The sequence below is a fragment of the Urocitellus parryii genome, chromosome 4 (genome assembly GCF_045843805.1).
Source record: "Urocitellus parryii isolate mUroPar1 chromosome 4, mUroPar1.hap1, whole genome shotgun sequence".
NCBI classification, from domain to species: Eukaryota; Metazoa; Chordata; class Mammalia; order Rodentia; family Sciuridae; genus Urocitellus; species Urocitellus parryii.
This window is the reverse complement of record NC_135534.1, coordinates 99,460,622-99,487,996: the sequence shown is the minus strand read 5'-3', so window position 1 is coordinate 99,487,996 and position 27,375 is coordinate 99,460,622.

Below are 27,375 nucleotides of genomic sequence, written 5' to 3'. Positions count from 1 at the left end.
TCTTTCTCTGTCCCACTCACAGTGGTTGAGATTTTGAAGTGGGCTAGAGGCCCTGTGTTAGCAGACAGAAGTATGAGATAGAGGGTAAAAATACGCCTTCTCTTTCCCCCATCTGGTAGAGCCCACAGAGACTCGGGTTGCACTCATCATATTAATATAAGGCAATAAAACAAACTAGCCACTCTGTTATTTAATAAAATGAGTTTGGCCTTGGTTTGAGAATGCTGCTATGTGTGTGCCGAGAACAGCCAGCAGGACTGGCCCAAAGACAGCTGAGGCTTGGTTTGGAGAGAGGAGATGAAACAGATATGACAAATTGGTGTAAAGTAAAGCATTGGTGGCATGTGTATGATTGATAGGCTGGTTCCTTACAAAAAAATAAACTTGCATATAAGGTTGGCTCTGGTGGCCCTGGCTATTAGCTGTGTATGCACCTCAGCCCAGGGAGCCAGCTAGTGGCCTCCCCATGAGGACCCAGCCTGCCCTGCCTTCCCAGCTGGCCCCCTCAGCTCCCCTCCCTAGGCCCAATCAAAACCAATTTCATTTCTTGTGAGCACTCATAGGAGACTAGTGCTAACCTGATAAATTAATTCAAGCTAATGCAAATTATGGCTTAATATGTTACCCTTCCAGACAGCATTTACATTTTTAAAAGTAGCTTCAGTTCCTTAAATCAAAATGAGTGAGTATTGTGGGAATGTCAACCCTTATGGCAGGCAGCTAGGAAAGACTTCAAGAAACAGTAGCACCTGTCTGGGGGCCTCTCAGGTCAGAGGTGCAATGGTCCATCTGCTCCCTCCAATCATTAAGTGTCTCAGAGGCTAAGAGGTACCAATGTCAAATCTTTGTCTAAAATCAGGAGATTTCTATCTTGAGAAAACATGCTCTTATACACTTGACTATTGCCTGTATTACTCTAATATATGCAGATGAGATTCTTCTGTGCAATCAAAATAAATCTATGATAGTGGTTTGCTTAATTTCCTCTTCTACACCAGGGAATGTGAGTTCCCTGAGGATAGAAGAAAAGAGAAGAAGAAGCACCTGCCCATCACCAGCCCTAGAGACCTCTGCCCAGGACTAGTAGGCTTCCCAGGCTCCTCCAATACCTTTTATGTGGGTCTAGGGGCACAGGCAAGAGAGATCAGGTAAGGTCTGATTCAGGTAACTCTGTGCTCCTGGAATAAGTGGAGGAGAGTGGTCCAGAGGAACCAGCTACAAAAACCAGTTCTTCCCTGTGCCATGTAACTATCACCTCACTAGAGACTCCGTGGGGAAATGTAAGACTGTGTGTTGGGGAACCAACCTATTGACATTGAAGTTTGTCACAAGAAGCCCAAAGCCTTATGCAAAGATGACAGTGAAAACACAAATAACAGCTTCTCTTACTTCTCTCAGTTTTCCTTGTTCTGTGAATGAAACAAAATCCAGTGTTCTGTTTTTCCAGGGACTCATCACCATCCTTCCATACCAGCATAGAGAAGAGCTGACCCCCCTGCTCCAGGGGAGGGAGACATAAAGACAAAGGCAAGGTTACTTCCCAAGGAACCCCCAGGGAACCTAGCAACCCTAGCAACCCAGACTAAGATCCAAATACCCTCTGAGCATCAGGCAGGGATTGCTCATCAATGACAGTGCCCACCAAAATTTATAGTAACCTCTATGGCTTCATAAAAACAAATTCATCCATCCACTCATGCAGTCATATGTTATATTTAGCCAAAAAAAAAACTGTACAGTCCTGCTCCAGGACACAACTGATGACTTCCAAGAGAGGTGGGACATGCCCATTCTCCAGGTACATGCATTCCCACTCACTGGTATTACCTGGGGGATTAACACAGAGCCCAGTATCTCCCTATGAGGACAAAAGCAAAGAGCTGCTACCTGGTTCCCACTCAGTGGCTGGCAACCTGAAGCACCCATCACCTGCCCTCCGTCCCAGACCAGTTACCCCTTCTACAAACACAATGCTGCCCAGAGTTAATCTTCTAGGGAGTGTCTCCAAGCTTCTGGAATTTCAATTACAGCCCCCTCCATCTTCATGTAGATGCGGTCCCTGTGCAGATGCAGTTTAAATCACCACACACATCTGCCTCGTGCTCCCTCATGCTGGGGTAGAGTCTTCCCACCCACCTCAAGAGGTCAGATAAGCTTGTCTCGCTTTCCTTCTGCTCCATATCAGTTTCGCACCCAGGTCCCCTGAAGATCTCCTATAAAGGCTCTTCTCCTGAAGTCTATCATCTCAAAGATTCTCTCTTGTTTCTGGTTTCTGCTTCACAGTTATCAGCTGCTGACATTTTCAATTAATCCCTTTCTTGTTTTCTGCCACTCCCCAGGATCCAGTGCAGCCAAATAGTCCCTGATCCCCAGCCCACCCATTCTGCACCTTGTGCAAAACCCAACCATTGGCTCTTCTTGGCTCTCACTTCAGGGCTGAAGAGCTGTATTCCAGGGGGAGTAGGTGAAACTGCAGCCCCCGGCCCAAACTTCACCTGGAGAAGGATAGGGGAATCACATGCACATTTCACTCCATCTTTTTGCTGAAAATAAAAGTTAGAACATATGTACCTCTTACTTTCAAGCAGATAAGTCTCCAAACTGCTTATCACAGACTGTTCTAAGTGCTTCTAAATTATTGCCGAATGCTCAAGGACACTTAGAGCAAGCACCCAGGTACATCTGAACTTTCATAGAGCCCAGGAATTCTGAGGGAGAGACAAGAGCATTAGGGTCAAACAGTTCTGCTTTAAAAACTCCTGATAACAGCCAGGCACTGTGGCACACACCTCTAATTCCAGCGACTCTGGAGGCTAAGACAGGAGGATCGTGAGTTCAAGCCAGCCTCAGCAAAAGTGAGGTGCTAAGCAACTCAGTGAGACCCTGTCTCTAAAAAAATACAAAATAGAGCTGGGGATGTGGCTCAGTGGCAAGTGCCCCTGAGTTCAATTCCCATGCCAAAAAAAAAGAAAAAAGAAAAACAACTCCTGCTAACAGAGTTTGGCAAGATCAGAGGAAGGTAACTTTAGACAGGCCAGAAAAACAAGAAGCTATGGAGTTTGACATCCAGAGGAGGTAGGTGTGGTGCACCAGGCAACACCATGCAGCTTGAGGCTGTCTGCAGCACAGGGAGGCACCATCATAGTTGGTGGGGCAGAGGGATAATGAGAACTGCAGAGACTGGCTCTGGTCAACTGTGAAACCAACTCTGGGGAGCAACAAAGCTACTGACTTTGGACTTGGGAACTAGCACGGCCCGAGGGGCACTAAAGCCCTGGGAAACTCACCAAATGTTGTCACAGGGGGGCTCTGATGAGAGACTTCTGCCAGCAAGTTTGTTGGGGCACGGTGCATGGAAAATATGATACTCCTGTGACTGTAAGATGTCACTGGTAAGTAAAGCCTAGGCCTTAAGAATGAATTTTTAAAATTAGATTATTTTCTAGTCAATAAAAAAGTTAACAAACAATAGATAAATCAAGCTAACCTCAGATTTCATTCCAGCTCTGTCAAAAGAACAAGAATTTTTTTTTAAATGGCTCTACATAATTTTATACCCAGCTGAATGTTCTTTGGTGTGTAAAGGAGACAAAAAGATGGTATGGATATGCAAAAATTCAGAAATATACTTCTTAATTTCCTTTCCTAAAAAAAAATTTAATCACATAAAGATATATATCTGAGTTAAGAATGGGGAAGTTATATGATGACTACTGAGGTCTACCGGATTTAGACCTAAATAATTGCTATATATATAACTGCAAATGCAAATGGCAGAAAAATTGAAAAAGAAGCTATGTGGTATAAAAATAATGTTTTAAAATTAACATTCTAGATAAATAAACTTCTTATATTAAAAAAGACAGAAAATAGGGAGGGAAGGAAAGATTACAGTGGTAATATGTCCATATAAAGCTTTGTTTTATTTGCTACTTTTATTATACATACACACACAAATACTTGGACCTCAAAAGACTACTCTTCCAGATAAGAATGAACTAGAAGTAAACTTTCATTCCTACCCTGCCCATCTCTCACTGTGACCACCCCAAGATACTAATAAAAAAGTTACTTTTTAACTCTAACCAGAAAAGTTGGAGACAGGTGGGGGAAAAAAAACCTTCTAGAGAAGTTATAAACCCTTGAGCAGATTTGTAGCTCACAGCACTCAGTTGAGGGGGAAAAAAAAAAACAAACCTCCCTTTGGGCATGAATTTAATGTTTCTAGACGGGCAGTCCCCCTAGGTGTGCAGAAGTAAGCACAGTCCCTTTCCAAAGAACTAAACACAACCTTCATACTGTGCCTCAAAAAAATCTCAAAAAAAAAATATTTATAAGGGGTAACAGCATTTGTATAGTCAACCACAATAAAACAGACGAAGTAGAAGAAATGAGAACCAGAAGAAACAACAGCAAGCAGAAATGGAGCTGCAAAGACTTCAGACTAGAATTATCAGGCTGGATTAAAACTCAGTTGTCCTTATAGTAATTTTTTAAATGAACATTTGAAAAATAGCTCTATAAGGAAGCTATCAAAAGTTAGAGCATTTTTTTAAATAAACAGAATGTCTAGAATCCTTGGAATAAACAACAATGGATGGGTGTGACAGCCAACAAGCACAGCTATGTGAAAAATGAGTGAACCACACTGGGCACAAGAAATGACTCAGAGTATAAAACAGTTCCACAACAAGAAGAAAGAGAAAATAGGGAGGCAGCAATATTTGAAATGATAATAGTAAAGAATTTTCAAAAATTAATGAAAAGACATCAATATTTGACACATTTGAGAAGCCAAACAAATCTCAACAAAGATGAAAAGAAAGATGCACAGCATATATAATTTCAAGAACAAGAGAGGAAAAATTCTAATCTTAAAACATAGATTACTTCAATAGAGGAATAGTTACACTGATAGCCAACTTCTCACCAGCAATGATGACACCCATCAAGTCAAAATGGTGTCCTCAATATACTGAAAGAAAACAAGCATCAATCAAAAATTCCATTTTTGTTCAAAAATGAGGGTGAAATGAAGACATTTTCAGACAAACAATGTCTGAGAACTTGCCATGAGCAGACCTTAACCAATGGGAATTCCAAAGGATGTACTTCAGAAGAAAGGAATCTCATACAGAAAGACTAAGGTCAAAGAAATATAATGAATAATTGAGTAAATCAAAATAATGACTTTATAAAACAATAATCTGAAATGCCTTCAGGGACTAAAAAACAAAGAATTAAAATATATAACAATAATAATATAGTCATGTGTCACAGAACATTTGAGTACATGGAGGACCACATATACCATGTCAATTCCATGAGATCATATCATCACCTGGTGACCTGATCATCGCCTTTGTTTTCATGGGTTCACTCCATGGTGTTTGCACAATAATAAAATTGCCTAACAATGCCTTTCGTAGAATGCATCCTTGCATTAATCGACACATGACTGCATAAGCCTGGAAAAGAAGAAAGAAAATCAAAACAGTCTAAGGTTCTTGTATTATCAGAAGAAGACTAAAGATCTCAATGTACTTCATACCCTGATAAGTTAAGCACACAAATAATAATTTCTCAAGTAATCATCAAATGAGAAATCATTTCCAAACCGGCTGAAAAAATGAAATGGTTATTAAAATACTTCATAAATCCAAACAAATGCAAGAAAGCATCTAGAAACTTAAAAGCAAGTGTTACAGTGGAGCATCCTGGTAAACCCAGCTACTGAGGAGACTGAGGCAAGAAAAAAGGACTGGACTGTGGCTCAGTAGTAGAATACCCTGAGTTCAATCACAAAGAAAGGAAGAAAGAATGGATGAACTGGTCAAACGATTGGAAATCACAAAATAAGGTGGTAGATTTAAATGCAAACACATTAGTTAACATTAAATCTAAATGGACTGAAGCTTAAAAAAATAGTCATTATGGATAAAAATTAAAACCTTGCAATATTATTCTTGAAAGAAATACATCAAAACCATAAGGATACAGAAAGGTTGAAAGTAAAAAGTGGTACTTATATGGGTATTTACTTAATAATTATTCAATAAACTGAACATATGTATTTTATGCATTTTTATTTTATTTTATTTTTTCAGTACAGAGAATTGAACCCAAGAGTGCTCTAGCATTGAACTATATCCTCAGCCCTTTTGATTTTATTTTGAGACAGGGTCTTGCTAAGTGGCCCAGGCTAGCCTCAAATTGGTGATCTCCCTGTCCTAGTCTCAAATCTCTGGGATTATAGGCATGCACCACTGTGCCTAGACAAATTATTTATTTTTAATTGACAAATAAAAATTGTGTATGCTTATGGTGTGCAAAATTATATATGTGTATATTTTGGGATGGCTAAATAAAGCTAATTAGCATATGTATTACCTCAAATACTCTTTTTATGTGGTGGAAACATAACCTACACCTTAGCAATTTTCAGATACACAGTACATTTTCTTTACATGCCTTATATCACAATAAAAACTTTTTAAAGTATATTATTTAAGTGTTCCTAATACTTAAAGGTAATCCATAACATCTTTTAAAATAGGACACATTTTCCAAATCACTGAAGAGTATAAAAAAATATAAAATATATTCCAGACAGCTTACGATAGAAAACAAAGGGGAAAAAACATAAAAATGGAAAGCATAAAATTGTCACAAATTAAAAGAAAACAAATAAATCAATCCTGAAATAAATATAAGGAGTTTAACTGCACTATTAAAATAAAAATATTCTCCAATTGTGCTATAAATTCAAATTCTACTCTGTGTCGCCTACGAGAAATAGACATAAAACAAAATAGCAAAACAGTGGTGTGAAATAAAAGAACAAATAAAGATTTTTCAGGCAAGTGCAAAACAATATGGCACAGGAGTGGCAAAGTTAAATTCTGAAAAGGTTTTATTCCAAGCAAAAAGCATTCAACAAAACATAAAATGTCACATTATATTTATAAAAGTTATAATAGATGATGAAAATATAATACTCATAAATTTTTATATGTCAAATAATTTAGCAAATAAAAACCAAAAATTTTTGAACCCCACAGGATGATTGATATACATAATCATTGTGGAATACTAAAACATCCACTCTGTTTTTGCTAGATTCAGTTTGGAAGGGAGCAAAGATACAGAGGATTTGAATAATAAAGGTAATGGGACTGGATTAATAGAAATACATCAAGAGACGTTCCCTACAATCACCAAATACACCTTCTTTTCATATGCCCATGAAACGTTTACCAAAGTTGATACTGAGCTACAAAGGAAACTTCAATAAGTTCCTAAATGCATACATTGTGTAAGCCACCTTCTGTGACAACATAATAAAATTACTAATTCATAATAAAACTGTTCAGGTGAAAAAAACCTGGAAAATTAAAAACACCTTTCTAAATTAAATATCTCAAAGACAGAAAATTAAAAGTAAATAATCAGATATGCACAGATGTATATATAAAATGTCATTTATATTAATGAAGAATCTGAATTAACTTAAAACTTGATAACAAAGGTATGGTAAAAAATATTAGATTGCTGCTATTAAGCAACTGACATGGAGTTTTTCTAAGAATTTTAATTATATAAGAAAAATTCATGATATAAATATAAAATGGCTAAAAATTATACTGAATCATATGTATATAATGATTTCATATTATTTCATATTAATTATGAAATAAATTCCATATGTAAACAAATTATATGCCATAATAATTGCTAAGATAACATCAAATATGTATATTTGATGTTATTTATATATATGGCATAGAACAAAGCCTAGAAGGAAACAATAAGATCTTGGCCCACTAGACAGTACTGGGTTCTAGAATTACAGAGGACGTCTTACACACTTTTCCCCCATTTTCTATTATATATATGTGTGTGTGTGTGTGTGTGTGTATCTTTTGTAATCAGGGTAAGAGGTAATTATGTAATAATAAAACAAAAAAAAGACAAAATACTATACTATCTACTGAGAAAGGGTAAAGAAATCTACCTTCTAGAAGAATCCCTCAATATAATTTTTTAGTTCACTAATTCTCTCTTCAACTTATTCAGGCTAGAGTTTATCTTATTGCTGTCTTTATATTAATTTAAATGTTTTTATTACAGAATTTCTCTTAGATCCTTTTATAACTATTTTTATTTCATTTCTGCCTTCTTGTTTCATATGTTCTTATACTTTTCAATGGTTCATATGTTTTTTCTTTATTTCCTTAAATAGACTTATCTTAAAACCATTTTCACGTTTTTCTAATGTTCTCATTTCATCTACAAGGAACACATGGACCACGTTTTTGTCGTTGCCTGTGTCCCCATATTAGTCTCTTTTGAGTGTTTTAGAATTTTTGTTGGTAAGCTCATTTTCAATGGGAGCTTCTCTCTCTCATTCTCACTATCTCAGGCTCTCTTTCCCACCCTTGACATGTTTTGGTTGCCCTGCAGTCAGCCTCTGAGGTTCCCAGGACAGAATCTGTCATCCAACAATGAGCCCTGGATCACAGGTCTGGTCACTGCCCCAGTGTGAGGCTTAGTCCAGAGTCAGGTTTCCAGACTTTTTGTGCTTCCTTCAACTTCCCAAGGCCTGTTGATCACTCAGAGAAGCTGAGTGGTACTCAAGTACCCAGACCGGGGAGCCACACTCCCCAAGGGTAACCTTAGCTCTGTGACTTACTCTGTGATTTGAATCCAGAAACATAACAATCTTTCTTCTCTCTAAAATGAAGATAATAATTGAAACTACTTCATAGGGCTGTGATTATTGAATATGTTAACCCAGGCAAGAAGCTCAGAATAGCACCTGATACATAGTAAGTGTTCAATGTGTTTCAGCTCTAATTCCAAAGAAGCAGCCCCTTTCCCAGACAGGAAAACCCTATCTGGCTCCTTATCTCAAGCAGCAGGTCAAATTCTAGTCCCCTTTCTTGGGTGGGAGCATTTTATATCCTCAATTGCACAAGATATAAGCAGCCAAGATCAGTCTGCCTAACCCTGCTCAAGTCCTGGAGCTCAGTGTGCCTGCAACAGTGGTCCTGTGACTGTTTTTTGTTTCTGTACCATTTCTTGCCACAGAGGTTGTATCTTATGTTTGAACTTGGCCACATTCTTTCCACAGTCTCTTTTCTTGGTGTATCTATCACTGAGGCTGTGGCTATACTTTCCTCAGCCATGGATTTGCAGTGATGTCTTGAATCTTGCAACTCTGACACTGATCCCACTCCGCTGTCCTGCACCACCCAGAACCACATCACTCCTCCCAATGACAGGAGTGCAGATCTAGAGAAGGTAAATCAAGTTTCTTCTAATTGGGGGCTTTTCTCAAGCTGACAGGTTTGGCTCTGGTAGATGACTGATCTAATCCAAGCGAAGCTAATTAGACACATTTCATCCTGAAAGAAAGGTAATCTGTGACTCCATTCTCCCTTCTCTGCCTTCCTGCATCACTTCTGTCAGAGGCCTGAGGTCCCAAACCTGGTTGGCCGTCAGCTAAATCTCCTAAAAACACAGCATCCCAGGCACCCTCAGAAGGCATTATGAATTAATAGGACTAGGGTGGAAACCACATTTTTTTCTTAAGTTCCAATCTAAATGGCCCACTATTTACCTATTAGAATGGTTGAAATAAAAAAGACAATATCAAGTGTTGTGGGGATGTGGAGCAAAGGCAATTCTGACACACAGTCTTGAGGAGGTGTAAAATGTTCAACGTACACCTACAATATGACCTGGCCATTTCACTCCTAGATGTTTACACAAAAGAAATGAAAATGAAAGTAAAATAGTCACACACAAATATTCACAGTAGCTGTACTTGAATGGTCCAGAACTGCAAAGAACCCCAAAGATCCATCAACAGGTGAATGACTAAACGAATTATGATACAGCAATACAACACACTACTACTCAGTTATATAAAAAAAGTGGACCATTGATACATGCAGTAATATGGATGGATCTCAAAATAATTATACTGAAGAAAGAACCCCTCCCACCAAAAGACTCTGTACTATAGTACCCCCATTAATGTGAAATTCAAGAGAATGCCAAATAGCCTAATGACAAAAAGCAGAATTTTTTGCCTAGGGATAAAGTAGAAGAGAAAGGATAGGTAGGTGGAGGGATTACAAACGAACACCGTGAAATTTGGTAGTGGGGGGGGTCATGAATGTGACCATTATCTTGACTATGATGATATTTTCACAGATATGTACATATGTCAAAATTTATCCATCTGTACACTGTATGTGTGGTTTACTGCGCCTCAGTGTTTAAAAATCTAAATGACCTGCCAGGAAAGGATTGGACTGATCTTAACTAGAAAGCCACTGAACGGAAGTCACCTACCACACAAACCACCTCATGCACCACCCCCACCAACCACCAGGTGGCACCAATCCCAACTGTGCACTTTCAGCTCTATGCTGACGCCCTCAGGTCACCTATTTAGATAAAGAAGTAAAATAAACAGGCTTTGAAAAAAAATTAATTTAGACCAATTATTTAAATTTCTCCTTTTTTGTTAATTCCCCAGCAGATAGCTGGTAACCGAAGAGTTTGGAAAAAACAATCTGTTGCAGCCATGCCCACGCGCATTTGTTGACCACCTACAAGCAAAGGACGAGGTTTCCTGGAGTTGAGAGCGTGGGGGGTGGCACAAGAGAGAGAGACCAGCTAAGAATAAATATAACACAACCCTGCTGAGGAAGTCACACACCACACAGGCTGGGAGATTGAGCTCCACATTCTGACAGCTAAATAAATAGCTTAGTGGTGGTAAGAAAGACAGCATGTTAACTGAATTTTTCACTTTTCAAATAACTAGATTGCTTCGAATGGACAGACAGAGGTTGGCATCAAAGCCTAAATTAGTGTGGTATTCTCCAGGAGAATAAGCAGAGCAGTAATAACACCCTAGTGCCTGGCGCCCATTGCCGGGGGAGGAGGGTGTGGAAAGGGAGCCCTCACAGGGGGAGGTACCCCAGAGATATCTGATAGAGGAGGGAAGAAACATCATGAAATAGGACTGAAAAGAGCCTGGGATTTTTAAACAGGAAAGGGGCATGATCACACATTGTTTTAGAGAAATAAATATAGGAGATGGATTGGATCTATATAAGACCAAGTTCCGGCCAATGATTGGAGGTTTCTGCAATGTTCCAAGACACAGCTGATGAAACACTGACCCTCAGGGAGGAAAAATTAATCATGTGGAAATTAAAAAAACAACAAAATGGGGTTAGCTTTTCTCAATTCCCTTTGAGGGACAAATGAAAGTGGAACTCATCTGATATACTAGTTAAGAAGAAGAAACAAATGTTATTCAATAAATGTGATCAATTGGGGAACAAGCAAGAGGAGAAGATGGGGGCAGAAAACAGATAAGACAGAAATAAGTTGCTTGAAGATCACAATGAGGGAAAGCAGGTTAAAGAAACTTGGAATTATTCCTAGGAATAACATGGGAGGAAGGGACTGAAGGGCTTATATAGTAAAGCAATTACCTGAGCTCTGTGGTTACCTCACCCTGTCGCTTATGCAGAAGGTAACTTTGAAAGAATAAGACTAAAGGAAGAAAGAGCACCGAGGTATTGCCACAAGGCAGATGATAGATGAGAATTTGAACCAAGTCATTGAGATTAAGAATGGAGAGACGGATACAGGTTCGGAAAACTGCTTAGAAGATAATTCTGACAGAGCTTGATGAGATATTGAATAAGAAATATACTAACCATGGCAATCACAGTGTTTGCCATCCTGGCTTCCCTAAAAAGGGTAAAGGTCCTGCTCATGCCATTCAGGGGCAAACTGAAGAGACCCTATTTAAAGTCATATTAACTGGCTGCTCTGTAACAGGTACTTGCCGTGAGATGGGCCTCTGGTATACAGGAAGCCTTTCGATAGCCTAAAAGTCACTCTGCAGTGTGGCCTGGCTGCCAGGAATCCACAACAGAGGTCACAAAGAAAACAGGCTGCAAAGAGGAGGAGTAGAAGCCCAAATGAGGTCAAGCTGAGGTGCTTTGAAAGGAAGTAGGGCTGCAGCCATGAGAGTCACAGCAATCCAGAGTCTGATTATAATCCATATTGCAGAAGAGAAACAAGATGGAAGAAAAGAATGTGAAAGTTACATGTCAGAGGTGAGCAAAGCAGAGATGTTGGCATCTCTGGGGTTATGGCTCAGAGGTAGAGCACGTGTGAGGCACTGGGTTTGATTCTCAGATCCACATATAAATAAATGAATAAAATAAAGGTCAACCAACATCTGAAAAATATTTTTAAAATAATAATAACTGATATGGAGGTTGAGAACGAGATCAACCAGGTTAAGTATATACAGTGAGAAACACAGAGGACTGGGGTTGAAACCCTGGGGATCACCATTATCCCAGGCTCAGAGAGAGGAAGGGAAGCCTCAGAGGAGCCACAGAATTAATCAGTAATATACAAGGGACACTAGGAAAATGTAGCACCCAGAGGCCAAATAAAATGTTTCCAGAGGATGCAATCTAAAGTGTCAAATACCACAGAGAAATTAACAAGACAAGAAATTAAGTGTTTGGAAATTCGGAAACTATAGCAAAATTACTTTTGATCAAGAGGTAAGGAGGGAGATTACAATGAATTGTAATAAGTTGACAACTTCCTGTCAAAGCCCAGGAAGGGCTTACTCTCAAGATAGTGGGACAAGAATCTTAAACCCATTATGTCCCATTGTTCTACACATAGGACACACATAAAAATCTATCAAAATTTATAGGACATCTATAAAGTTTTTATAGGTATTATACATATAGGACAGTGGGCATAATGCGTGGAGACCTACCCTCCTATAAACTCTCAATTCAGGGGGAAATGTGGTGTATGTGTGTGTGTGTTTGTTTCAAAAGTCAAGATTAAAATTTCCTATGAAAATGGAGTAGAAACTGCAGTTGACTAGAGTCACTGTAATCCAATAGGGCAACAGGACCTTCTCAGAAATGAGAAGTGGCTGCTGGGACTTTCAATCCAAGAGAAGAATAGGAATCAAGCAGGCCTGAAACATAGCGAATGACTCTAGCCTATCGCCTGTATGAAGCCAAGAACTAGGAAAACTGAGTTTCCCCACTTAAAAATGGAAGCTTGGGCTGTGATCAAAATGAGTTGCCCTTTTCATACAGAGTGGGTGAGAAGGGAAAACATTTGGAAATGAAAAAGATAGAAACAGATATGCCAACTACCGGTTAAACGTGGCTGTGTTTTTATTTTTCACCCTCCCAATACTCCACTAAAATGAGAACAGATAATTAAAAATGCTACAAACTCACAAGGACAAAGAGAAGAGACGATGAAAGATTGCACCAGGTGATGGATGATAAGACGAAAAGGCATTAACAGACCTGAGAAAGCTGAATACAAACTACGCACAGAGAAAGATGTCCGTGTCACACTAGATGCAGGTCACTGGGAAGTCTCCATGACCTGTACTAGCAACTACCTTCAGATGGCCTGAAGGAAGTGAAAAAAGTGACCCCTACTACTCTCCCACATCTTGAAGACCCAAGCAACAGCCCTTTCCCAATCCGATATCAGATGGATGGCTCATTCTTTGGTGAAACCAAATCACAGATTCTCCCTATTCAGGGAGAACAGACTAACAAAGGAGTGTCGGACAGATGGCTAATTAAATCAGGATTTGATAAAGGTGAGATTCCTAGCCTGCCTGCCTTGCATAGCCCAAGTTATAATCCGAGGTGACTAGATTCCAGACAGGAAATTGGTATTTATTCTCTGAGGAAATGGAATTTACAAAAATACCCTACACTGACATTTGTGCATTTCAAAAATACAGCAGCAACATCCTTGTTTGATCACCCACCAAAACACCACTTAACAAGAACCACCCAACATGGAGATCTCTATGTGCTTCCTCCTTAATAGGAAGGGGCAACCAAGGATGTTGAGGTCTTTGAAGAAATCTTCCAAGATGAAAATGGAGACCTAATTAATCAGAGGGGAAATGGAGACAATGAAGAGGAGAATTTTTTAAAAATACTGTAATAGTCTCAGAGAAATAAGTGAAGATTATATTCATGACACAAGAACAGACAAAAATAGTTTGCTATAAAAAGGAACATTCCAAGAATAATAAAAAGGTCTAGAAATTTTTTAAATGTGCATATATGGCAACTAAGCAAAAGAAAATCAATAGAACAGTTGAAAGATAAAGTTGAAGAAATGTCACAGAAAACAGAACACAAGGACAAAGAAATTTTAAGAGAGAAGAGAAGAGATAAGATCAATCTAGGAGGTACAACAATGAAATATCTGGGGGGTGGGGTGGGAAAGAAGATGAAAATTGAGGAAGAAAATTATTTTTTAAAATAATATTTTTAAATCCCCAAGATGCAGGATAGGAGTTTTCAGAAGAAAAAGTGGAAAGCTGTATCTAGCAAAGTTTTTTTAATGCCATATTAATACACATCTCTTTTGAAATTTTAGAATACCAATGGTAAAGAAAAATTGTCAAAAGCCTACAGAGAGGGGAAAAAATAGGTCACATATAACGTATGAAGAATTCACTGACAGCTAAAATGCAACCAACCAATGTCTCCACAAATCAGAGGGAAAATCATGTCCACCTAGAACCTCTTCTCAGACAAATAAACAATCAAGCATGGAATTTTAAAAATATATATATATAGGATAAAGATAATTGCAGAAATCATGGTTTCAAAACCTTATTTTCCATGAATACTTTCTTAAGAAGTAACCTGAAAATATACCTGTCAAAAAGAAGCAAACCAGCCAGGTGTGTGGTGGTAGCTCGTGTCTATAATCCCAGCAGCTTGGGAGGCTGAGGTAGGAGCATGGCACGTTCAAAGTCAGCCTCAGCAACAGGATGCACTAAGCAACTCAATGAGATGCTGTCTCTAAATAAAATACAAAATAGGACTGGGGATGTGGCTCAGTGGTCGAGCGCCCCTGAGTTCAATCCCCAATACAAAAAAAGAAGAAGCAGCAGCAAACCAAGACAGAAGTCCACAAGATCCAGTAAACAGAGCTTCTTGCACAGGAAGGAGGCAAAGAGAAGGACTAACTGAGGGGAAAGTAGTGCAGAGGGAAACAGGGGAAGGGAGAGCCCCAGGAAAGGGGAGAAGGGACTCACCTCAAGTGAGATTTGCAATTTGGGGGGATGTTTTAATAAAATTAGCAATATATAACAGACAACTAAATGAACAAAAATACAATTATACATATCTCAGCATGAATCATATTCAAAAATAAAATTTGGCTGAAAAGCCACCCATAAAATTATAAGTAGGATATAATAACTTTTATGTACGTTTTTAAAACACAAAAAATATTATGTCTCATTAATTAATAAGTATAAATGAAAGTAAAGCTATTAAAAATGAACTGGAAGGACATAAACTCTCATCATTTTATTTGCCTATGAGTAACAAATAAAGAAAAGAGGACAGGGAATCATGGACAGAGAATACCTACTTGATCAATTTTATGCATTTCAGTAATTATGAAAGGCGGCAGAATGTAGTGATTATTAGTTCAAATTCTGCAGCCAGACTCCTCAGAATCATATACCTGCCCCCTTTAATAGTTGTATGACATTGAGCATACTTAACCACTCTACTGCCACTTACCTTATTCATACAACTGTATCACTCATTGTACTTAACACATGGTATGGTTATGCAGATTAAGTCAACATATGTAAAGCTTTTAGGATAACGCTTGATGTGTAGGAAATTTATTTTTATATACTTAATATAATTATTATTAGGGAAAAAAGATTTGAAGCAATTTAATAATTAAATTCTAGTATTAAAGAGAGAGATTTGTAATTCTGGATTTTTAGAATTTATTTACTCAAAAACCAATTTTTAAAGATCTGAAATCAACAATGAGATACCACTGTATACTTATTTCAATAGTGAAAATTTAGAAGACTGACAACATCAAATGCTGGCTAGGATGTGGAGCAACAGGAATGTTCATCCATTGCTGGAAGAAATGCAAAATGGTGTAGCCACTTTGGAAGACAATTTGACAGTTCCTCACTGTCAAAACTAAATATACTCTTGGCACACCTTCCATCAATTACAATCCTTGGTGTTTGCCCCAAGGATTTTAAATTTTTGCCACACAAAAACTTGTACACAGATGTTTAGAGCAGCTTTATTAATAATTGTCAATACCTGAAGGCAACCAGGGTGCCCTTCAATTTAAGTGAATAAATTGTAGTACATCCAGACAATGTACTGGGAGAGAGGTCAGAGGTTGAGAAATAAAAAGAAATGAGCCATCAAGCCATAAACTTAAATGCATATTATTAGATGAAAGCAGCCAATCTGAAAATGCTATATACAGTGTGTTTCCAAACACTCGGTCTTCTGGAAAAAAGGAAAACTAAGGAGACAATGAAAAGATCTGTGATTGCCAGAGTTAGGGAAGAGAAAGAAAGAGATAGGCAGAGAGAGGATTTTTAGAGCAAAGAAAATACTTCATATGATACTATAATGGAGATGCATATCATTATACATTTGCCCAAACCCATAGAATGTACACACCAAAAGAGAACCTTAATGTAAACTTTGGACTTTAGGTGATAACGATGTCAAAGCAGACTCATCAATTGTAACAAATATAGCACCGTGGTGGTAGGTGTGGATAACAGAGATTATCCATGTATAGGGACAGGGACAGGGAGCATATGGGAAATCTCTATCTTCATAGTTTCTGTGAATCCAAAATTGCTCTAAAAAAAACAGTTTGATTTAAAAACAAAAAAGATGAGTAGAATTTGACTAAAAAGAGAAAATATGTATATTTACCCCAAAAGGCAAAAAATAATGATCTAAAAGTTTAAACAAGTACTTTTACTTCCAGCCAGGGTGACATAACTGGGGCTATACTTACCTTTCACCCTAAACAACTAGAAAATGGAATTAAGTATATCAGAATTTATCAGAAAGAGTGTGCCCGAATCTGTATAAGACCTAGGGACACTAGGGAATCCATGGTCTAATAGAGAGAGACAGGCATGAAAACCAATCTTTGTAGTAAGTGCTAAAATAAATGTCAGGTCTGGTGATATAGCTCAACACGAGAGCATGTGATTTGCATGTGGAAAACTCTGGGTTCAATCCCCATGACTGTGAGAAAATGTAAAGCAATGGAGTCGTTTTTGAGGTCAGCTAAACACGGGCGTGAATTCCAGGACCCCAGGGCACCAGTCTCACCTTGTTCCCTCCCACCTCACTGACTTTTTGAATTCTTTGCTGGTTCCTCTTCATCTTCCCCACTCTTAAGCAGAGAAGGAACCAGGATACAACCTTCTCTTTTCCATATACATTTGCTTTCTATGTGGTCTCATGGCTTCAGATATTTTCTATAGTGTGACTCTCATCTTTAAGCCTTGAGAAATTTATTTCTCAACCTCTGACCTCTCTCCCAAACCCCAGACTCGTCTATCCTAATGCCTACCTGTCTTCTCCTTTTGAATGTTGCTAGAGTTTGGCTGTGGTTTATGCCCTCCAAAATTCACATTGAAGTTTGTCCCCATTGTAATAGGGTTAAAAGTTGAAGACTTTAAGAGGTTATTAACACCTTTCTCACAAGAGTGAGCTAGCTCTTGTGCAGTAGTGGGTTTGTTATCACAACAGTAGATTGTTACAAAGCTTTCCCACTTTTTCTATCATGAGATGAAGTAGCACAAGGCCCTCATCAGACTTTGGGACCGTGTTCTTTGTTTTATCAGCTTCCAGAACCATGAACCAAAATAAATTTCTGTTCATTATAAATTGTGTAATTTAAATCTGAGAAAAAGAGAAGAGAGAAAGAAAAAAAAACTATCTGAAGAAATAATAGCCCAAATGTTTTTTATGGTTAATGAAAACTGATAAATTCACCAATCCAAGAAGCTTTAAGAATTGTAAGTATAGGTGGCTGGGGTGTGGCTCAGCGGTAAAGCACTTGCCTCCCATGTGTGAGGCACTGGATTCAATCCTCAGCACCACATAAAAGTAAATAAACAAAGATACTGAGTCCATGTACAACTAAAAAATATTTTTAGTTTTTTTTTCTCAGCAAGAGAAACAATAAGAGAGGTAAATAGGGAGCCTACATCCTGGGAACAAATATTTACCCCTCACACTTCAGATAGAGCCCTAATATCCAGAGTATACAAAGAACTCAAAAAATAAACCACGAGAAAACAAATAACCCAATCAAAAAATGGGCCAAGGATCTGAACAGACACTTCTCAGAGGAGGATATACAATCAATCAACAAATACACAAAAAAATGCTCACCATCTCTAGCAATCAGAGAAATGCAAATTAAAACCACTCTAAGATACCATTTCACTCCAGTAAGAATGGCAGCCATTATGAAGTCAAACAATAACAAGTGCTGGTGAGCATGTGGGGGAAAGGGTACACTTGTATATTGCTGGTGGGGCTGCAAATTGGTGCAGCCAATTTGGAAAGCAGTGTGGAGAGTCCTTGGAAAGCTGGGAATGGAACCACCATTTGACCCAGCTATTCCCCTTGTCAGACTATACCCAAAAGACCTTAAAAGAGCATACTACAGAGACACAGCTACATCAATGTTCATAGCAGCACAATTCACAATAGCTAGACTATGGAACCAACCCAGATGCCCTTCAATAAATGAATGGATAAAAAAATGTGGCATTTATACACAATGGAATATTACTCAGCACTAAAAAATAACAAAATCATGACATTTGCAGGGAAATGGATGGCATTAGAGCAGATTATGCTAAGTGAAGCTAGCCAATCCCTAAGAAACAAATGCCAAATGTCTTCTTTGATAGAAGGGGGGTGACACAAAACAGAGCAGAGAGGAAGAGCATGAGAAGAAGATTACCATTAAATAGGGATGAGAGGTGCATGGGAATGGGAGAGAGAAGGGGAATTGCATGGAAGATGGAAGGAGACCCTCATTGTTATACAAAATTACATATAAGATGGTGTGAGGGGGAAGAAAAAAAGAGAGAGAGAGAAATGTGTCACAGTAGATTGGGTAGAGAGTGGTGATGGGAGGGGAGGGGTGGGGAGGGGGGATGGGAAGGGCAGCAGAATACAACAGACACTAGTATGGCTGTATGTATAAACGTGGCTGTATAACCAATGTGATCCTGCAATCTGTACATGTGGAAAAATAAGAATTCATACCCCATTTGAATCAAATGTATGATATGTCAAGATCATTGTAATGTTTTGAGCAACTAATAAAAAAAATTTTAAAAAAAAGAATTTGAGTATAAACACACAAAGAACCACATCAAAGAACAGCATCATCAAACATGATAGTCAGAGATAAGCACAAAATCATAAAAGCAATTGGAGGTTGGGAGATAACATTTTACATAGAGAAAGAAAAATGCATAGGTTTCTCATCAAAACTATGCAAGCCAGAAGAAAATAGCTTTGAAGTATAAAAAGAGAAAAAAGTATTAAAAAACGAGAACAAAACTGTTGATTTACATTTCTATACCCAGCAAAAGTATCAGCAAAGAAGGCAAGTACCTTTTCAGAGAAGGATTGGATTTGGCAACAATCTCTTGGATATGATGCCAAAAGCAACAAAAGTAAAATTAGATAAATTACATTAAAATTTTAAAATTCTGTTCATTAAAGGACACAATAAATAGAATGAAAGGCAATCTATGTACTAAAAAAATCACAAAGTATATTTCTGATAAGGTGTTAGTATACAAAATATATAAAGCATTTCTACAACTCACAACAACAAATGAGCAGCCCAATTTTAAAATGGGCAAAGGACTTGAATAGACATTTATCCAAAGATGATATTCAAAGGGACAATAGGTACATGAAAAGATGCTCAATATTACTCAAAATTACAGAAATGCAAATCAAAATCACAATGAGATACCGCCTCATAACCATTAGAATAGCTGCTTTAAAAAATGAACAATAACAACTATTGGTGAAGACATAAAAAATTGGAACTCACATGAACTTTGGTAGGAATTTAAAATGGTACAGCCACTACAGAAAACAGTATGGTAGTTCTTCAAAAATTTTAAAAAGAACTATCATATCATCCAGCAATTCTATTTCTTGGTGTATATCCAAATGAATTGAAACCAGAGCCTTGAAGACATATTTGTACACCTATATTCATAGAAACATTATTCAAAGAAACCAAATGGTGGAAATAGCCTCAGAGTCCATTGATTAAAGAAAGAATAAACTAAATGATATATACATAGGCTAGAATATTGCTCAACCTTAAAAAAGAAGGGAATTCTGTCACTAAACATGAATGAAACTTGAAGGCATTTGCTAAGTAAAATAAAGCAGTCACAAAATAAATGCTGTATGATTCTACTTTATAATATAGCTACAGAAGATAGAAACATATAGTAGAATTGTGGTTGTTGGGGGCTGAGAAAATGCAGAAATGGGGAATTCTTGTTTAATGGATGTAGGGTTCTAGTTTTGCAAAAGGAAAAGAATTCTAGAGATTGGTTGCATAAGACTGCAAATGTAATTAACACTACTGAACTATACACTTAAAAATGGCTAAGATGATAAATTTTGTGTTATGTATATTTTACCAGAATTATAAACAAGAAAAAAGAAAAAGAAAAATGACCCTCAAAAGATGATCTGAAATCAAAGACCTGAAAAAAATTGATAAATATGCAATTAAGTATAAATATTATCCCTATGAAACAATTTACAAGTTTATGAGTTTTTAAAAAGTACTGAAATTTTAATAAAAATGGCACCTCCCCCAAAAAAATTTTCATGGCAAAAAATAGAATAGCTGCTTAAAAAATGAGAAAAGATCTGGGACAATAACTAAAGAGACATGTGCAGTCGAATGAGGGTGTTGGGGTTTTGGTTTGAGAATATTGCTTTGGATTGGGAGTTTTTGTTATTGGGCTTTCTTTATTTGCTTGCTTTTGTCTATAAGAATAGAGGTTTTAATATGTTTATATGTTAAGAAAAAAATAACCTATTGAAAAGAAGATGTTGAAAATGTAGGAAAGAGAATGCAAAAATAAATAAATAATTCAGGAAGAATTTATACAAATAATCTAGGCTCTTGATAAGAAATATTTAAGATGGAAAGAACCCTCCTTTTTATTTATTTATTTTTTATTATTAGTTGTTCAAAACATTACAAAGCTCTTGACATATCATATTTCATACATTTGATTCAAGCGGATTATGAACTTCCATTTTTACCCCGTATACAGATTGCAGAATCACATCGGTTCCACATCCACTTTTTTACATAATGCCATACTAGTGACTGCCCTTCCTATCCTCTACTATCCCCCCTCCCCTCCCCTGACGTTCTACTGTCAGCAGTAGAACATTTGCACAGCAAACATATGCAAAGACCTGGGTTCAAACCAAGTATTGTTAAAAAAAAAAATCTTCTTGAAATCTTTATTCTCATGATCACCATAATCATTCATTTTTATCATAGCTTTAGTTTGTTGTTTTGTTTTTTGTTTATTTGTTTTAGGTGCTGGAGATTGAACCCAGGGGTGCTTTACCACTGAGCCACATCCCCAGCCTTTTTAAAATATTTTATTTAAAGACAGAGTCTTCCTGAGTTGCTTAGAGCCTTACCAAGTAAGCTGGCTTTGAACTTGCAATCCTCCTGCCTCAGCCTCCCAAGAGAGCTTTAGTTTTGAATCATGATTTCCTTGGGATAAATATGTATGCCAATTCAACTGTTTAAACCCCAATATAAAAAAATCTGAGAATGCAACTAAAATAAAATCAAGAAAGATAACTGACATTTAATATTTTTCCCAAAAGTTCAATTAGAACAATTCTATTAGAACTTCAACAGTTATGCATTACTGACTGGGATACTCAATGACAAACTTAATCAAAAAACATTGGAGATGGAACACATTTCAATTTCAGCATTATATGCCCATCACATTTTCATAACACCCAGCATCAATTCCAATAACAATCAAAATAAGTTTGAGCCATTTTGTCTTTGTAAGAAATCTGATTCCCCATGTAAACCAACAGTTGCCATGACTGTGGTCTGCATTTAGTCCTAACTGGCCAGTCACCAGAGGAATGCAGCCACTTTCTTCAGGGTAGGACTTACTGGAGCCACAAGCATGAGATGTTTTACCAAATCCCAGTAAATTGATTAGGTATTAAATTGCTTGCTTGGACTTGGGTGAGACCAAGTCCACTCTGTATTTCATTTTTAAGAAACTATTTACCCATAACATTTCTAGAAATTTAATTATTTAGGATGAAATATCTTTGAGAGAACAATGATTGTGAAGTGTTTCATTTTGTATGATCAAGTAGCTGTAGGTAAAGAGATGCCCTTGGCTATCTGTTCTGTGCACTTAAGGGAGGCAGACACTAGCATGTGTCACTTCCACAGAGAATCACCAGCCCCTCACCAGAGGGCACCTTTGGGCAGCCTCCCTTGTGCTGTCTGAGCAGTCTCTCATTTAAGCCAACAATGTCACTTTTCTCACTTCTCTTTCAGAAGATGAAGCATTTGGCTTCTTCACCATGCCCCATCTGATTCCTCCAGATCTCTCTTTTTGTCTCTCTCTGCTCAGCTGGGCCCAACTATGGCATGACTCTGCTATAGGCCCATCAGAAACCACCCAAGAGAACCATTGTCATTAGCAAGTGCAGAAGTTGCAGAAGCCATGGGTTCAAGTCAAGGTTCTAAAGTGAGCCATATAAAGGGGAAGAGGCTGTGACTTTCTCCAAACCACTGATCTTGGAAATGAACTTTTCAATACTAATTGTTTAGACTGTGCCCATCACCTGCTGTTTTTCTTAGTTACATTTCAGAACAGTCATCTTTTTTCTAAACCAAATGGCCAAAGTCAGTTACTTAATACTTTAGTTGAACGATCTTGAGACAATTTTGACTTGGTATTTTTCATATTCTTGTCACACTCCCTGCACTGCATCCCTTAAGGGGACTTAATATTCACCTTCGTAAATTTATTTCTGACACTATATCCCCTGAAAGCCATTTTTTAAAACTCATTTGGCTTGGATGAACAAGCCAAAGCCAAGATCACAGTCAAAAAAGTTTTCTATAAAAACAAAGATTAGCTCACAGATGTGAAATTAATAACATCGCACTAGATCTTTGCCTTTCCCTTTGAAGTCAGCCTTCCTATCTTAAGCTGTCTCTCTCATGCCTATCTCTCTCATGCAATGGGCTCAACTCAAATGTTCTCAGGGCTCCATTTTCTTCTTCATTTTTCTGACACTTGTTCCGAAATCCATATCTGGTGATGTAAATTTGGTGCCAATTATATCTGCACCAACTTCAGGTTTGTTCTGTTTTGTTTTATTTTGTGAACTCCAGACTAGCAGGAAGAAATCACACATAGAGTAAGGTTAGATTAAATACTTAATATATTTAACCAAGGACACAGAATCTTATCAGAAGCGACCACAAAGAGCCAGAGCAAATGTAGCAAATCTCAGCACGGTTCTCCTGGTCCTCCAGAGCTGTTAATGATTAGTGACATTAAACACAAAAGACTTGTCAAGTCTGAGTTTGTCTCTTGCACGCTTTAAGCAACTATGAGATATTGTACAGTTGGTTCCCATTATTTAAGCTCTTGTCTCTCAGTTCTGCACCTGTATTTCTATACTCTACACTAGGACTGCGACCTCCACTTTACCAGCCTGACCTGTTAGGATTTGCCGACAGGGGGAGCCAGAGTGCCTCTGGATGGTTCCAGGAAGAAGGAAATGCTCCTTCCTCTCCACTTCATTTTCCTTCTGTGTCACACTGTAAGGGTTCCCCACCCAGGCACCGGCAGCTGGTTACGGTGGAAGTTGTTTCCATTTTCCACCTTCTTGTCACACTCCCCGCACTGCATCCCTTAAGGGGACCAGCATCACCCAGGTAGAGCACCTTCCTCAGAAGTCTGACCCCAGATTCACGTGGTTCAGGCTCCTCTATGAGCTCCTGGGGTATTAGTGTCAGACAGACAGAGCCCCCTCTTCCAAAGGTCTGCATCCCAACAACATGGGATCTTCCTCAGAGATTCTGAGTTCTGATAGTCCCAACCACCTTCCTTTGTCTCTGACATGTAATCACTTCCTCTGTTACCTCAGGATTACCCTGTTGCTTTTTCAACCCTCCAACACCTGTTTAGTCAATTCCCTATATCCGGTTCTCCTGGAAGAAATAACTAGTTTCTGCTTCCCAGCTCAACTCGTCATAAAAGTACATCCTTTCCTTGATTCTAAAACCACTGTTAAGCTTTGTGCCATCACTGTTTCATTGATTTCACTTGGGAATCAATGGAAGAGGAAGAGAGAAATCCTTTCCAAGGACAGGGATTCTAGGATTCAGTTGGTAGGAAAATAATTGACCATGTATCTAAGGAAATACCACCAGAAAGAAAAATACCAGCTGCCAAAGGACTCCCTACATATTGAGAATCCTTCACAACCATGAAAAATATCCAGCTTTCCACAATTCCTCGTGGAGACACCTTCTATGCCATCTTGCCCCCTCCATATATATATATTATTTTTTCCCCACCAGCCCCTGCATGCACATCTCAGAATGAAAGCTGCAGTTACAACCACCCAGCGGGTGTGTGCCTTCTGACTGAATGAAATGAAATGCAGCCTTTCTTAAAAAGCCAATTATTTCCAACCTGTTCCATTAGAATCAAACATGCTAAATGAGCATGTAACATATTGACTTTTGTGCCCTGTGGCATCTGGGGCCATAAATGTCCTGCTTATCATAATACTCATCTCCATAGCTCGAGCAAATCAGGACCCTCCCCAGGAGAGCATTCATGGCCTATTCATAACTCAGGATGGCAAGGAGACAGGCTGCCTAACGTAAGGGGAGCTGGTCTCTCCTGCCCTCACACTTCTGCACACATGGCCGAACCTGCTACACACACCCACCTGACCGTGAGTCAGGACACCTTTCCACCTGCATCTGAACAGATGGCAATAATCTCATGCAGCTAATGTCATTCTTTCCAAGAAGTCAGGTTGCACCAGGCAGGAAGACAGCCGTAGGGGCCCTAATGTAGCCCAATGTAAAAACTTGAGCTTTGCACTCAGACCAACCTGAGTTTAAATCTTAAAGCTATAATTTACTCACTTTCTAGGAAACACTAGACAAGTAACTTAACCTCTGTGAGTCTCAGTTTCCCTCCCTAAAAACATGGAGCTGGTAATGCTGACTTCATCGGGTTGTGATGACTACATAATGCAAGGTATATAGAGCTGCTTATACAGTAGCCACCACATTGTAAGCACTTGAGAAATAGTAGATATTATTATTATTATATTCTGTTTTTTATAAACATTAACAGCCTAGTAGATTCCATGTTGCTGTGAGACAGTGCTTTCAATGTAGCACCTCACAATCTTTGCTGTAGGTATAATGGAAGCAAAAAGGCAGGAAAGTAAATTTCCATGAATCTTTAAAATAATCACTGTATGGTTTAGACATGAGGTGTCCCCTGAAAGCTCATGTGTAAGACAATGTAAGAAAGTTTAGAGGTGAAATGATTGGGTTATGAGAGCCTTAAATTAATGAATGCATTAATCCACTGGTATGGATTAATTGTAGGGCAATAACTGTAGGCAGGTAGGGTATGACTGGAAGAGGTGGGTGACTGGGGATGCGCCTTTGGGGTTTATATTTTGTCCCTGGTGAGTGAAGCTCTCCATAATTCCTGATTGTCAGGCCTTTCCTCCATGATGTCCTGCCTCATCTTAGACCCAGAGCAATGGGATTGGCCATCTATGAACTGAGACCTCTGAAAATGAGCTAAGATAAACTTTTTATCCTCCATGTTGTACTTATTGGGTCTTTTGGTCACAGCAATGAAAAAAAAAAACTGACTAAAACAATCACTCACTGTATCTCCTCTGGAAGATGCAAAATCTCCTACCTTCCTCTTTGTCTTCTAAACTCCCCACCATTCTTCCCACCCTCCCATCACTCCCTGCAGAGATCCAAAAAGCAAGTGGAAATGAGCTTCCTGAATTCCTCTATAGTACTCCGATCCTAACAAGCTTCTCCTATTTCCTGCTATCTGTTGGATTACTCCTAATGGGTCTGCTCCCGATGATCAGCCAAGTGCACAGGCGCTGCTCTTCCCAGATCCAGCAGGGAAAACTGTGGGCATCCAGCAGAGGTGTGTACAATACTCTCAGATCACACTCTGAACTTTTACACAGGTGTGGCATTTGGGATTCACCAGGGAAGCTACATAATTACTTAGAAAGAGTGCCATCTGATTGTTCCTTTCTCTGCAAGTGCAATCTCTCCTAATAACATCATCCAACTGAATGCCTCCTAATTCTGTCGGAATGCATTTTAATTATCACTGCTTCTTATGTTGGTGAGCTGTTGCTGGAGTTTTTGATTTGTGATGGAAAATAGGGAAGCCATAAAGTATTTTGGTGACAGCTCCCTGATTAGGCAGCATTGCAGCAAAACAAGTTGTCACAATAAAACTGATTAATCAAGTTGTCAGAGTAAAACAAATTAATGCCACAAAAACCTTTGCTAGAAATTACCTTCGTATCTGGAAGTATTTGACGAATGGATTCCTTCTATTAGCAGAAACTTTCATCTCATGAGCAACTCTTCCAATTTGCACTGGGAATATGAGTAGCAGGAGAGTAACTGAGAAGACAGAGGGATATCTGGAGAGGGCAGGCACTGATTTGACTTTTAGAGATGCTTTGCTCCTAACTGCTTGGGAGACTATTAGTACCTGCAGTATAATATAGTCACCATAAAATTTTAATGCAAAATAAATACAAAGGCCATTATCTAAGTCCTACTGAAGTCTAGATTTAGCTTTTAATTTATTAAGATGTTTAATCGCAGTCCTCCAGCTGCAAGGGCACTCTGCAGTTCTTGTACATTTCTGTCTCAATGGCATCCATACTAGAGATGACAAGAACAGGTTCTGTCTGCCACAGTTTGTCATAGATGGTGATGTTTGGCAATTCAGAGTCCCATCCTTCACAAACACAGCTGTTTGGACAGAAATGAGCATGGCCACTTATCCTGGAATTAATCATGAGTGGAGCCAATTATATCTTAAGATTTTAACAGGAAATCCTGATAAAATGGGAAGTTAACTACGGGGACTGAGGGTAGAAGAGTACCTTAAGGTAATTCAGAGCCATTCAAAGGCTTTGGCAAGTCCTACTTCTAAGTAAGTGAGAGCTCTGAGGTAGATAGAAGATGGAGACTAGGTCAGGGGCGGGGGGGGGGGGAATGGTGAATAGCAAGAAGTACCAGACAATAGCCCACAGACAGCTGGAAATCAAAGTA